Source organism: Pinus tabuliformis, chromosome 1_1 (genome assembly GCF_031772625.1).
Source record: "Pinus tabuliformis cultivar Carrire ecotype Pingquan chromosome 1_1, CPIR1, whole genome shotgun sequence".
NCBI classification, from domain to species: domain Eukaryota; kingdom Viridiplantae; phylum Streptophyta; class Pinopsida; order Pinales; family Pinaceae; genus Pinus; species Pinus tabuliformis.
Genome location: NC_142297.1, coordinates 836,149,834 through 836,162,655, shown reverse-complemented (window position 1 = coordinate 836,162,655; position 12,822 = coordinate 836,149,834). Strand labels below are relative to the sequence as shown.

Sequence of the window (12,822 nt, the reverse complement as noted above, 5' to 3'; positions counted from 1 at the left end):
TATTTATAGCCAATTACAACAATTAGAAAGCGAAATTACAAACCAAAACAAATTTCTTGGTTTTCACCTCATGGGTATTGAACCCTTAGACTTATGCAACAAGTTTCCAGCTTGCTAGAAACACAAATTTCTTGCATATATGAAGCTTAGGAATGTTTAAGTTGATATACCATTTGCTGTCCTAGCTGTCCCGCTCCTAGATTATCAATTTAGAGTGTATAGACATTTGTGGGTGGCCTTGAAAGATTTTTTTTGCTGTTTTCTGTTTTTTCTATGTTTTTTCAGATCTGCGGTTAGATGACAAGAAGCAGAAAAACACAAGACAGGCCCTTACCAAAGGTCCGTTTCAAGAACAACTTATATATTTGGGAGTATATTAGATTTTTATTTTTATGAACTGTTTACATGTTTAATATCTCGAGTTTAGAGTAAATCACTTTGTTGGTCAACAAGATTTGTATGGCATAATATCATTTCCAGATCAACCTAATAAGAAAATTAATTTCCATCTTCACCCAAGACCCCATTTAAGGCACTAGTCTACTACTAATTGTTGGGTGAAGCATCCCATAGAGGGAATTCTTCTGCAGTCATTCGGCTAGGAGTTGGTGTTAAAGAGTGGGGACATGTGTTGAAGTGACAATGGACGTTTGCTTATTGTGCCATAGTGTATAGGGTTGTAGGAACCTTGACAAACCTGATAGTTTAGGTGGTAACATGATCTCTTTTAAATTACTCTTTTAAGAGTTTCACTTACACAAGTTCAATCTATGATTTTTTTTTTTTACAATGGATGTTTGTTTATTGTGCCATAGTGTATAGGGTTGTAGGAACCTTGACAAACCTGATAGTTTAGGTGGTAACATGATCTCTTTTTAATTACTCTTTTAAGAGTTTCACTTACACAAGTTCAATCCATGATCCTTTTTTTTATTTTGTTTCAAACATATGCTTTCATAAAACTTCGACAAGCCCCCCACAAGAGCTGGTGAAACCTATGGATTTTGACTTTGTGTACGATTCTTTTTATTAATTTTTTATGTATAATGTTTTCATTTTGGTTGAACAGAACTTACCTATCTTCTATTTGAACCCAAGTACAATACAGCAATGTGTACTAACGCGCTTATCTTTTTCATGGATTATGGACAGTGAGGAAACCTATGAACTATGGTATCCACTTACACAAAGGACCTTGTTGTTCATCTAGTTTGTAGTGTTGTCTTAGTTCAAAGTCTCTTGAACACATTATGCAAGTGACAAACTGCCTTAGGGTATAGTCTAAATATGAACAAAGGACCCTGTTGTTCATCTAGTTTGTAGTGTTGTCTTAGTTCAAACTTCCAAGTCTCTTGGACACATTATGCAAGTGACAAACTGCCTTAGGGTATAGTCTAAATATGAACCTACCCTACGTTACATTACATTGCAAGTTGCAACCCATACATGATTGATGTCGTATTTTCCTCATGGTAGATCTTTGGCCCTTGAACTGCCCATGAATATTTTCTTAAATGCTCATTATATTTTCCTACCTTATTTGATTGTTACTCTTTTCCATTTCTACCATATTCCCCTTCAAAACATATGCAACCATGCTTCCATGATAATTGGCATGTTGCTCTTATTAGGGGAATGTAGTACAAAAAACATGACCTATGGAAATACCATGGCTCATGGTGAGTTTTGAAAGCGTTTTAAACGAGCATATCGATTCATCTTTCCCTTCGTGACTCTTTTTCTGCCCTCAATTTAACTTAGTTAATTGCTATACTTCTATGTAGTTTACCTTTCGAGTTGTAACTTATCACATTAGAAAAGTATTCTTCTTAGTATCGAATCGTAACTCATCACATTAAAGCAATATTCCTCTCAGTATCTCTATGACCCGAGTCCATCAAATGCTTACATGCAAGACTAACCAAGCACCTTTGACTATCTAAGTAATTTTTTAGTTCACACCCATTTAATTTAGTTTAATTTGAGGGTTGATTTCAGGAGTGAAATCCTTATCCTTTGCATGTGGCTTGGACCTTTGTATTTTTGGGCATTGGTACTTTTTGTTTACTTCGATGTTGGTGAGGTCACAAATTGTTATGAAAAACTTTGTCCATATGCAAGGTTTTGTTTGTCCATAGTTCAATGACTAGTTGCTATTTCTCTCATGGAATATATAACTTTACTATCTTGTTTCTTCGTCAATACATTACACTTCCCATGGATTAGAGTTCCTTTGTCCAAAAATTTATGAATATACTCATTGGGAAGGGGAATCTTTACTTGCACATCTCTAAATTGTGCATGATTATTTTAGTTTAAGATTCCTCTCTTTTGACTTTAGCCTCCAGATAATTTTTAGTGTTAGTTTTTGTAGCTGTAGATGTGTTCTAGCCATGAAATTTGTTGGAGAGTCTAGAATGTACAAAATCTCCAAAACCCAAAAATTGTTTCTGGAAATTCGACCTGGAGATGACTTAATTAGATTATTAACCAATTTTTTTAATATTTCCTAAGTCTAAACTTAGGAAAACTCGTTAATTAATCAGAATTAATTAAGCCAAGGTGAGCATAGTCTAGAAACTCACATGGATCAATCCATAAATTATATGAGCCATCGATTAAGATTCAATCTTGGTCGTTGGAGTTCCAACAGGAAGATATAAGAAGGAATCGATGCAATGATGGAGAAAACACTTGAGCCGTTCAATTTCCTTGGCAGATCGATTTCCAAAGAGAAACAACAGTTGTCAAAGAGCCAAAGATCGAAGCAAAGACAATGTGGGGCAGAGAGAGTGATTAGAAGGAAGTTTTCCAGATCCGGAGAGGCAGCATCAAGGAGGCAGAGTTATTCCCAGTGAGATAGTGCAGAGGACTGCATAGTTGCTTTAGAAGAGCAACTTGATTTAGCTAGAGGAAAAATCGTTTTCAGTTCCAAAGGCCGGACAGCGGTTCCAGAGCGCGGGAGAAGCTATTTCCTCAACAGAGATAGGAAAAACAACTTCATCAAAGGAAGTTCAGAGGCTAAACATCATAGGACTTGCGCAAGCACTTTGCAGAGGGTTCAGGAGGACGAGTTTTCTAAAGGAAAGTTGTGCCAAGGTTGCTTGTGGAAGAAGGGTAATTCCCTTACATAAGTTTGGCCAGATGTTCTTTCTGTTTGGATTTCCAGTTGGGCATCTATAGATTATAATCATATTTCACTGTTGCATAATAATAAAACCCTCATCTGCTGTACTGGTTTTCCCAAGTTGGGTTTTTCCGAGGACATTTGTCAAAAAATAATTGTCATTTTTATTATGTGTCTGTTCTAGAATTTTCTCACTTTCCAGCGTTATTTTCTTCTGCAGTTTATTTGTGAAAATCACAATGTGAATTATTTGGTGTTTGCGTAGAAAACTGCAAATAAATTGTTAAACAAATTAACAATTAGGAAAATAATTTCCAGTTGTTGTGATAGATGAAATTTTCACATGGTATCAGAGCGTGAGTGATCATCTATGAAGCTCACAAGTGGAGGAAAGAATTTCGTTGCTCGGAGAGAGCAGTAGTCCGAAATTCCTAGAGGTTGCACAGATCATTAACAGCCAGGTTGAATTGCTAGGGCAGAAACTCGATTTTCAATTGTAAGGTTACAGAAAAGCCAAGTTGCCCGAGTTAGTGATTCCAATAGTTAGAGGGAGCAACAGGAGCTTAGATTTTGGCTGAGCATATTTCTAGTTGGACACAGGGTTTTGTAGTAGCAGAACTAGCGTCGGGTGGAAGGGAAAATCACACACAACAGAAGGGAGAATTTCTCTTAGGGAACTTCGAGTCTCAAAAATTTGATTTTTCTAGGAAAATTGGCAGTAGCAGCTAGCGTATTTGCGCATTCCACGGGGGAGTGTGAGTAGCAGAGCAACAACCAAGAAGAGGGAAAGAGGGGAGTTTTCGATAGATTTAGAGATGGCCACAACAGGGCTTAAAGATCAGGATAGGTTGGATGGAGCTTCCAACTATGTCATCTAGAAGGCTAGGATGTCCTTCCTTCTAGATGAATATGGCCTGAAATCCTACATAGATAATGTGGTGGCAGTTCCCCAGGATGCAGATCAGCTCAAAGAATACAAAAAGGAGATGGCAAGGGCAAAACGGTTGATCTTGGATGGAGTCTGAGACCATATTGTCTCACATCTAGCAGATGAAGCTATGGCCAGAGAGATGTGGGTAGCTCCCTCCATGCTATATCAAGGTGCTTCCGAGCAACAAAAGATGTTCCTTGAAGAAGATTGAGATGCATAAGGATGCAGAAGGGAGAAGGCATAGATCTCTTCCTCACGAGGATTCAGGAGGTCTGAGATCATCTTACAGTTGTTGTGGCATTGCCTCAACCATCAGATCTTGTGTGATTGGCACTAAAGAGTGTCGGGGGATTGGCAAGCATTTGTCCAAAGCATATTGGGCAAAGACACTTTTCCATGCTATATCAAGGTGCTTCCGAGCAACAGAAGATGTTCCTTGAAGAAGATTGAGATGCATAAGGAATGCGAAGGGAGAAGGCATAGATCTCTTCCTCACGAGGATTCAGGAGGTCTGAGATCATCTTACAGTTGTTGTGGCAGTGCCTCAACCATCAGATCTTGTGTGATTGGCACTAAAGAGTGTCTCGGGGGATTGGCAAGCATTTGTCCAAAGAATATTGGGCAAAGACACTTTTCCAAGATGGGACAGGATGTGGGCCAATTTGCAGTAGGAGGAGTTGAGGCGAGCTCAGTTAAAGAGCTCCATCAGTGGTAGCAATAGCAGCGAATCGAAGAGTACGAAGGAGGAGGAGAATGTGGTCCTTGCATTAAAGGGTCCCAGTCAGTGGCAGGGGATCAAAAGGAAAAGGACCTATATAAGATCGAGTGATTTAGGTGTGGCAAGTTTGTGTTGAATTTTCTATGTCTATCCTTTAGAAAATTAATTTGTATTCTGTTCGTTTATTTCTTCTAGTTGTAAATTCTGAACAAGTTATTTAAAATTTTTGAATACTGAAATACCTTGATACAATGTGATGAGAGCATCCCACATCTGCTTGGAAGTATCTTTGTCAACTATATGTGAAACAACATGATCCTGGACTCCATCTAGGATCAACCGTTTCACTCGTGCCATCTCCTTTTTGTACTCCTTCAGCTGATCTGCATCCATGGGAATTTTTTACCACTGCATCAATATATGTTTTCAGGCCAAATTCATTTAGAAGGAAGGATATCCTTGCCTTCCAGATAACATAGTTGGAAGATCCATCCAACCTACCCTAATCACGAAACCCAGTGGTGGCCATCTCAATGATCTTTCGAAAATTTCCTCTTTACTTCTACTCAGTTTTTGCTCTGCTATTCGCACTCCCTTCTAGAGTGAGAAGATCTGCTCACAACGACTGTTGATCTACAAGGAAAAATCAAACTTCTTGAGACTAGAAGTTCCCTGAGGAAAATTTTCCCTTTGTGTGTGCTCTTCTCCCTTCCACTTGATATTGGCTCTACTCTACTAAACTGCTGCAAAAACCACTACGTCTAGTTAGAGATCTGCTCAATGAAAAATTTGGGCTACTCCCTCTGCCTCTAAAATCACTCGATCTGGTAGCATCGAATTTTTTTGTCCCTCACTCAAATAAATCGAACCTCCAAAAGTAACTTGGCCTCCTGGCAGAATGACTATGCTTCCCTTGGGAATTTTGGCCTGCTACCTACAATGAGCAGGGAAATTCCTTCTCTTTTCACCTTTGAGTTCTCTGGTTGATCAACTGCGCTTTGTTACCATGTGAAAAATCCAAACTGGAATCCTATTACAGTAACTGGTATTATCTCTACTAATTGTTAATTAATTTAACAATTTACCTGCTATGCAAAATATTGAAATAAACACACTGCGACCTTCACAAATAAAATATTGCGGACGAATAAAACTATGGAAGAAATGCTAGCACACACACATAAAAATTACACAATTATTTTTGGACAAAAGTCCCTGGAAAACCCCAACTTGGGAAAATCGATGCAGCAGTTGAGGGTTTTATTATTAAGCAGCAGCGAGAAATTCTGAGTACAACTAGATGCCAAAATCTGCAATCCTACAAAAAAAATACTAGCAAAAATCTAGTGGGGAATTTTCCTCACCCCATAGGAAAACTCCTGACACGACTTACCTTTAGAAATTTGGCCCTCTGATGTTCTGCGCAGCTTGCTAGACATCAAGCCTCTGACTGGTCTCTAATGAAGTCGTTTTGTCTTCTGTTGGCTAGAAAGATGCTTCTTCGGCACTCTGGGACTCCTTCTCAGCCTCTGGAACTGAAGATGTCTCTCCCTATTAGAACATCAATCTTGCCTCTAGAGGCTGTTGTGCTGCCCCAATGTCAGCCTCTCTATGGCTCTTCTGCCTCTCTGCAAATGAACTCGCTGGCTTTAGAATGCCTCCTCCAACCTCACTGTCTCTACCTCTCTCTCTCACTACTTCGATCTCTAGCTCTCTCTCGAGCAATTAAATGCTGCTACTCTGGAAATTGATCTTCTCAAAAATCAAACCTCTCAAGTGTCTCAAGTGATTTTTCCATCACCACATCGATCTCCTCTCTGTTGGAGCACCAACAATCAAGATTAAAACATAATCGATGGCTAGGATCATCTCTAGGTTGATCCATGTGAGTCTCTAGATGATTCTCGGCTTGACTTAATTAATACTAATCAATTAACCATATTCCCTAAGTTTAGACTTAAGAAATATGTAAAAAATGGCTAATAATCTAATTAAGTGATTTCTAGGTGGAATTTCTAGAAACGATTAAGTCATTTCTAGGCGGAATTTCCATAAACGATTTCTAGATTTTGGATATTTCATGTATTCTAGCCTCTCCATAAAATTTCAAGGCTAGAACACATCTGATGCTACAAAAACTAACACATGGTCATCTAAAGTAGGTTGTATTTGACCTCTATTAGCTTGAGGACCATGTGCACTATCAAAGGAAGAGGAGGGCATGACTGTGAAATAACTTTTGATATCACCCTTCTTTTTAATTTTAGCCTTACCCTTTTATTGAATAGACTCCAAAGAGGGAGGAACATAGTGAAAGGGGTTGGATGCATCAATGCAAGGGATAGATGAAGAATCTTCATAATGAAAATTGGGGTTGGCATCCATCATGTGTTTTATACTCCTCTTCCTCCCTATTTCAACCTCTAATTCTTTTTTCCTAGCTTTTTCTTCCTCAAACTTCCCAAATTGTTCTAGCAACTCCTTCCTAATACCTGTGGAAATTTCTAAGTCTAACCCGTTAGAAATTTTCCTGCACTATCTAGTTTATTCCACCTACTTGTTTTATTCTTTAACAAGTTATTTAACCATATAAATTCTGAAAATAAACACAAATGCAGTCTCAACCATCTATAGATCAACAACTAAAAGAATAGACAAACACAGAAGGGACATCGTTATTTTTGGACAATTGTCCCGGGAAAAACTCCAACTTGGGAAAACTGGTGCAGCAGTTCTGAGGGTTTTATTATTAAGCAACTTTCTTGAGTACAACCGGGTGCCAAAATGGCTCACTTGATAGAGAAATCTATCTAGTAGTAATACTTCTCTTCGAAAGCATATATTCGGCAAGTCTGCTCCACGAAAAACTCACCAACGTCTCTCTAAGGCTCTGCGTCGTCCCTCCTGGGCTCTTCGTTAGCCTGGAACCTTCTGCGTCAGCTCTCTGTTGCTCTGCGTAGGGTCTCTGGCCCTCTGCGTCACTCATGCAGGCCCTGGTAGCCTCTCCATAATCCCTTTGGCCCTTTGCGTGGCTCCTGCTAGCTTTGCGTAGCCTTCTCTGCCTCTACAATGGTCCTCTGACACTACCTCTGCCTCTATGCTATGCACTCACTGCCCCTCGCTGCAACCCTGATCACTGGTTCGATTTCTCTCAGCAAACCCCACTCCAGAAAATCAAATTGACTAATCAACTTGGTGTATCTTCAACTGACCCTCAAGCCTTCTCTTATACTTTTTATGTTGATTCTTCAACGACAGAGATTAAATATCTAATCAATGGCTAAGATTAGTTTGGGCTTGATCCATGTCATTTAGAACCTTCTCACCCAATTTTATATTAATATTCATTAATATTTTTATTTTCCTAAGTTTAGACTTAGGAACCCATTAAAAATATTAATTATTTTAATATCTCTCTAACAGAGTGGAATTTACCCAAGCCATTTTTGTGTCTTGGAGATCTCATGTGCTTTAGACTCTCCACCAATTTTCATGGCTAGAGCACATCCGATGCTACCCCAAATCAACGCTCCCTCTTAGCGAGGAATGTGCCTTAGTAATGCTCCACAACTGAACGTCACCCTAAACATTTGACACTGGTACCTGTGCTGATGTTTGGCCTACTGCCCAACATCCTCTGCACTGTTGCCCATGGCTCTGTCATTGCCACTGCTACATTTGTACTGCAACGCCCTCTACATCTGTGTTGTCGCTGGTCCTTTCTCCCAACACTGCATTTGCATTGTAACCCTCTCTCATCATGTTGCATAGTGTTGCCTATTGCACTACCACTGCTACTGTTGCATTGCAACTCAGTTATTGAAACATTAGTAACTGACCTACCCAACTACTGACATCCTTGTTAGGCTAGAAACCCTCCTGATGCTGAAGCTCTCTTTGCTGCTACCCTATTCTCCCTCTACTACCTCTGCGCTACTGCAACAACTCTGTGCCGCTCGCACTGCTGCAAACACCTTTATGCCTTCTTGCACTCTGCAACCTCTTATGTGCCTCTCGCACTGCTGCAACCCTCTCTGCGCTACTACAGATCCCTGCACTCTCGCACTATTTTGCCACTCCATCCGCATCTTGCTTCTACCGACATCCGTCATCTTGCTACTGTCTCTCAGGACTCCCGTAGCCGAATATTATCCAAGAGTTTTGGTACCTCAAGGATCTGCCCCACATCTTCTATAGTTCTCTTGACTACAGCTTGATGTCACCCCATCTTTTCTCTAGAGGTGCATGAGCACTCATGGCACAGTCTACTTCCTTCTCCGCCTTAGTTGGTGCTGCCTTGGAGTCAGAAGCCTCTCCCTTATTCTTCTTCCTAGGAAATTGGGTTGCATAATGGCCTAGCTCCCCACAATGGAAGCACTTTATCTTGGAGATGTCCTTCTTCTTCCACTTCCCTTGTTGTCCCGCAGATGCCAAAGCCACATCCTCTTCCTCCTCTTTCTTGATTCGACATCACTTGCTGCTACTTCCCGCCTTGGTAAGTTGTTTGATCTCTTCTTGGCGAAGCGCTGCCCACAATTCTTCCCATCCTGGAAGAGACTCTCTGCCCAAAATGCTTTGGACAAACGTCTCCCACTCCTCGGAGACTGCGTTCAGGGCGGTCCTCACCATTAACTATCAATCCGACGTGGCCCCTATGGAAGTAAGTTGGTCCGGATCTCCTGCAACCTGCTGAGGAATAGATCTATCTGCTCTCCCTTCTGCATCTGATACGACCGTAGCTAATTCTCCAGTAGCATCTTCCTCTGCAAGTTCCTTGATACAATGTCGTCAAGGTATCCCACATCTCCTTTGCCATATTCTTCTCAGCAATATGTTGAAATACATGATCCTTGACCCCATCAAGGATTATACACTTTTTCTTGGCCATTACATCTTCATACCTTTCATTATCCGCTGGGTCGACTAGGATAGCCATGGTTCTCAAGGTGAAGGCCTTGATGCGATGTATATCCAGAACAGACAGGATCTTGGCCTTCCAAATGACAAAGTTGGATACCCTGTCCAACCTATCATGATCTCTCAGTCCGTTCATTGCCATGTCCACTCTTCTCTTCGACTCCCTCTAAGTCTCTACTTCCCTCCTGGAAGTTCCCTTCTAGACTCCCTTTGAGTCTCGATTTCCCTCTTGGAAATCCTCTGCTAGACTCCCTCTGAGTCTCGATTTCCCTCTTGGAAATCCTTCTGCCAACAGTCGAATTGCTCCTCTCTAATCCCCTTTGCTCTTGCAACACTCATATGGATTTCTTGGCTAGAAATCCGCCTAGGTAGCAACTCCCTCTACCTTGGTTCTGTCTCGTTAAGTATTGTTCTGCTTCAACAACAACAACACCCCACCAGCTTCACAATCCACAATCTGCCCACAACTCATATGCCCTACTAGCTGAAGAAGCTGAGCCACTTAGCTCTGCGCAATCCCGGAAAGGCTGAATCACTTTTCTGGCCAACTGCGTCACTCCTACCTAGCTAAGCAAGGATGACATGGCTCTTCGTGAGCCTCTTCTGCCTTTCACTACTTCTGCCCTGGCCCTCTCTCTAGATCGAACTGATGATGCAGGCCCTATACATCACTCCTTCTCTGCTTCTTTCTGCTTAGGAACAACTTCTTTCTCTCGAGACAGTTGTTTCTGCTGCAAATTTTCTGATTTCGTTGGTGCCTACTTTTCTGATTTCACCTACTTGTTTTATTCTTTAACAAGTTATTTAACCATATAAATACTGAAAATAAACACAAATGCAGTCTCAACCATCTACAAATCAATAACTGAAAGAATAGACAAACACACAATGGACACCGTTATTTTTTGACAATTGTCCCCAAAAAAACCCAACTTAGGAAAATCGGTGCTGCAGTTCTAAGGGTTTTATTATTAAACAACATTCTTGAGTATAATTGTGTACCAAACTGGCTCACCCGACAAATAAATCAATCTGGCAGTAATAACTCTCTTCGGAAGTAGATATTCGGCATGTCTGCTCCACGAAAAACTCACCAACGGCTCTCGAGGCTCTGTGTCATCCCTCATGGTCTCTTCTTCAGCCTGGAACCCTCTGCGTCAGCCCTCTAATGCTCTACGCAGGCTCTTTGGCCCTCTGCATCACTCACGTAGGCCCTGGTAGCCTATGCACAATTCGTCTCGCCCTCTGCATGGCTCCTGCTGGCTCTACGTAGCCTTCTTTGCCTCTTCTATGGTCCTTCGACACTATCTCTGCCTCTTTGCTATGCACTCACTGCCGCTCGCCACAACGCTGATCACTGGTTCGATTTCTCTCAGCAAACCCCACTCCAAAAAATCGAAGTGACTGATCAACTTGGTGTATCTCCATTTGACCCTCAAGCTTCCTCTTATACTTTTTTTTGTTGAGTCTTCAACGGCCCAGAATAAATCTCTAATCAACAACTAAGATTAGATTTGGTGTGATCCATGTCATTTAGAACCTTCGCACCCAGTTTTATATTAATACTCATTAATATGTTTATTTTCCTAAGTTAGGCTTAGGAACCCATTAAAAATATTAATTATTTTAATATCTCTCTAACTAGGTGGAATTTCCCCAAACCATTTCTGGGTCTTTGAGATCTCATGTGCTTTAGCCTCTCCACCAATTTTCATGGCTAGATCACATCCGATGCTACTCCAAATCAACAATACCCCCAATTTGTTCTGCTGGTGTTGCACATGGAACAATTTGGCCTCTAATACCAGCCAAGTGTTGTTTCATCCTATGAATGCCCCCTCCACCTCCCTTAATTTTTTTACAACAAAATTTGCAATGCATTTGATTATCAATCATCTCAACATATGCCCAAGTAGAACCGTTCATTCTAGGAGCCATTTTCTGATATTTGGACTTGGAAATGAAAGGACAAAAGTCAAAAAATAAAAAGAAAAAAAGCAACTATTCAATGTTCATTTCTTTTAGAAAATTTACTCTTTTCAATTTCCAGATTTGCAAAAAAAAGCAAGGGCAGATTTGAGAAGTGAAAGAAAAAGTACCTCTAGCCTCCTCAATGTTGCTCCAAAAACCAACTCCTCATTGTTGCTCCAATGATTACCCAAGAAGCTCCTCACTGTTGCTTCAATGATTGCCCAAGAGGCTCTTCACTGTTGCTTCAAAAACCAACTCGAACTCTTCACAAATTCCTTACAAATGCTCACACGAATGCAATGAGATAGTTGTGAGGAAATGTGAAGGGGTTGGGTAACTTTTATAGGCTTAGGAGAGGGTAGATGCATTAAGGAAAATCTTAAACCAAGAAAAAAAAAAGATTTCAAAGCGACCTTGCTTCCTTTTTCTACCGCAGATCGGCTCAGCTTGGTTATGACGAGCTGGCCAATTTGTTACCGAATTGGCCGAGTCGGTGTTTGGATCGATCGGTTCGGTAACGAACTAGCCTTCTAACCGGTTTTTGTTCGAAGTCGTCCCGGGTAGGGGTCCGGCTCTGTCGACCAGGCCGAGTCCGATTCAAACCGGCTTGGTTTTAAAACACTGATTGTTGGAGCCTTGCCAATTTGGTAGGTAGATCATTGTACTCTTAAATTGTTGAATAATAATATAAGACCCTCATATGTTGCACTGGTTTTCTCTTCGGGGTTTTTCCAGGGACAATTGTCCAAAAAAAATAGTGTTAAGTTTTGTGTGCATTCATCTATTTCTCAGTTCCGTATTTTATATTTCCACAACGTTTTTATTGTGAAAAATGAAATAGTGAATTTATCATTGTTTGTCGAATAATAATTCAGAAGAAAAAGAAACTGCTAATAGTTAGAAGATAAATCTCTAGTTTATTGCATTCAAGGAATTTTCGCATTTGAGACCTACCCACAACTAAAATATGATTGAAAAATGAATTTTTAACACGTTGCAAATTCAAAATTTGGGTTAAACCCTCTTGGTTTACTCACTAAAAAAATTTCCATATTTAAACTAAAAAAAGTGAATTTCGACTATCCTATCTATCTATCTTCCACAACTAAGTTACGTGAGTTTTAAACTAAAAATTTAAGAAGGGCTGGAAATGGGTAG

At 40.4% G+C, this 12,822-nt stretch overlaps 1 long non-coding RNA gene across 3 annotated transcripts in view; it reads left to right on the top strand.

Annotated features, from left to right (window-relative positions):
* LOC149216736 (uncharacterized) overlaps positions 1 to 12,822 on the top strand; it is a 276,479-nt gene that overhangs the window by 217,333 nt on the left and 46,324 nt on the right. Inside the window, exon 8 of one of the 3 annotated variants that reach the window (XR_016250593.1) lies at positions 286 to 399. The exons of the other annotated variants lie outside the window; for them this stretch is intronic. This is a non-coding gene — a long non-coding RNA (uncharacterized LOC149216736). Of the gene's footprint in view, positions 1 to 285; positions 400 to 12,822 lie in introns of those variants that run through there. 3 annotated transcript variants of the gene reach the window in all.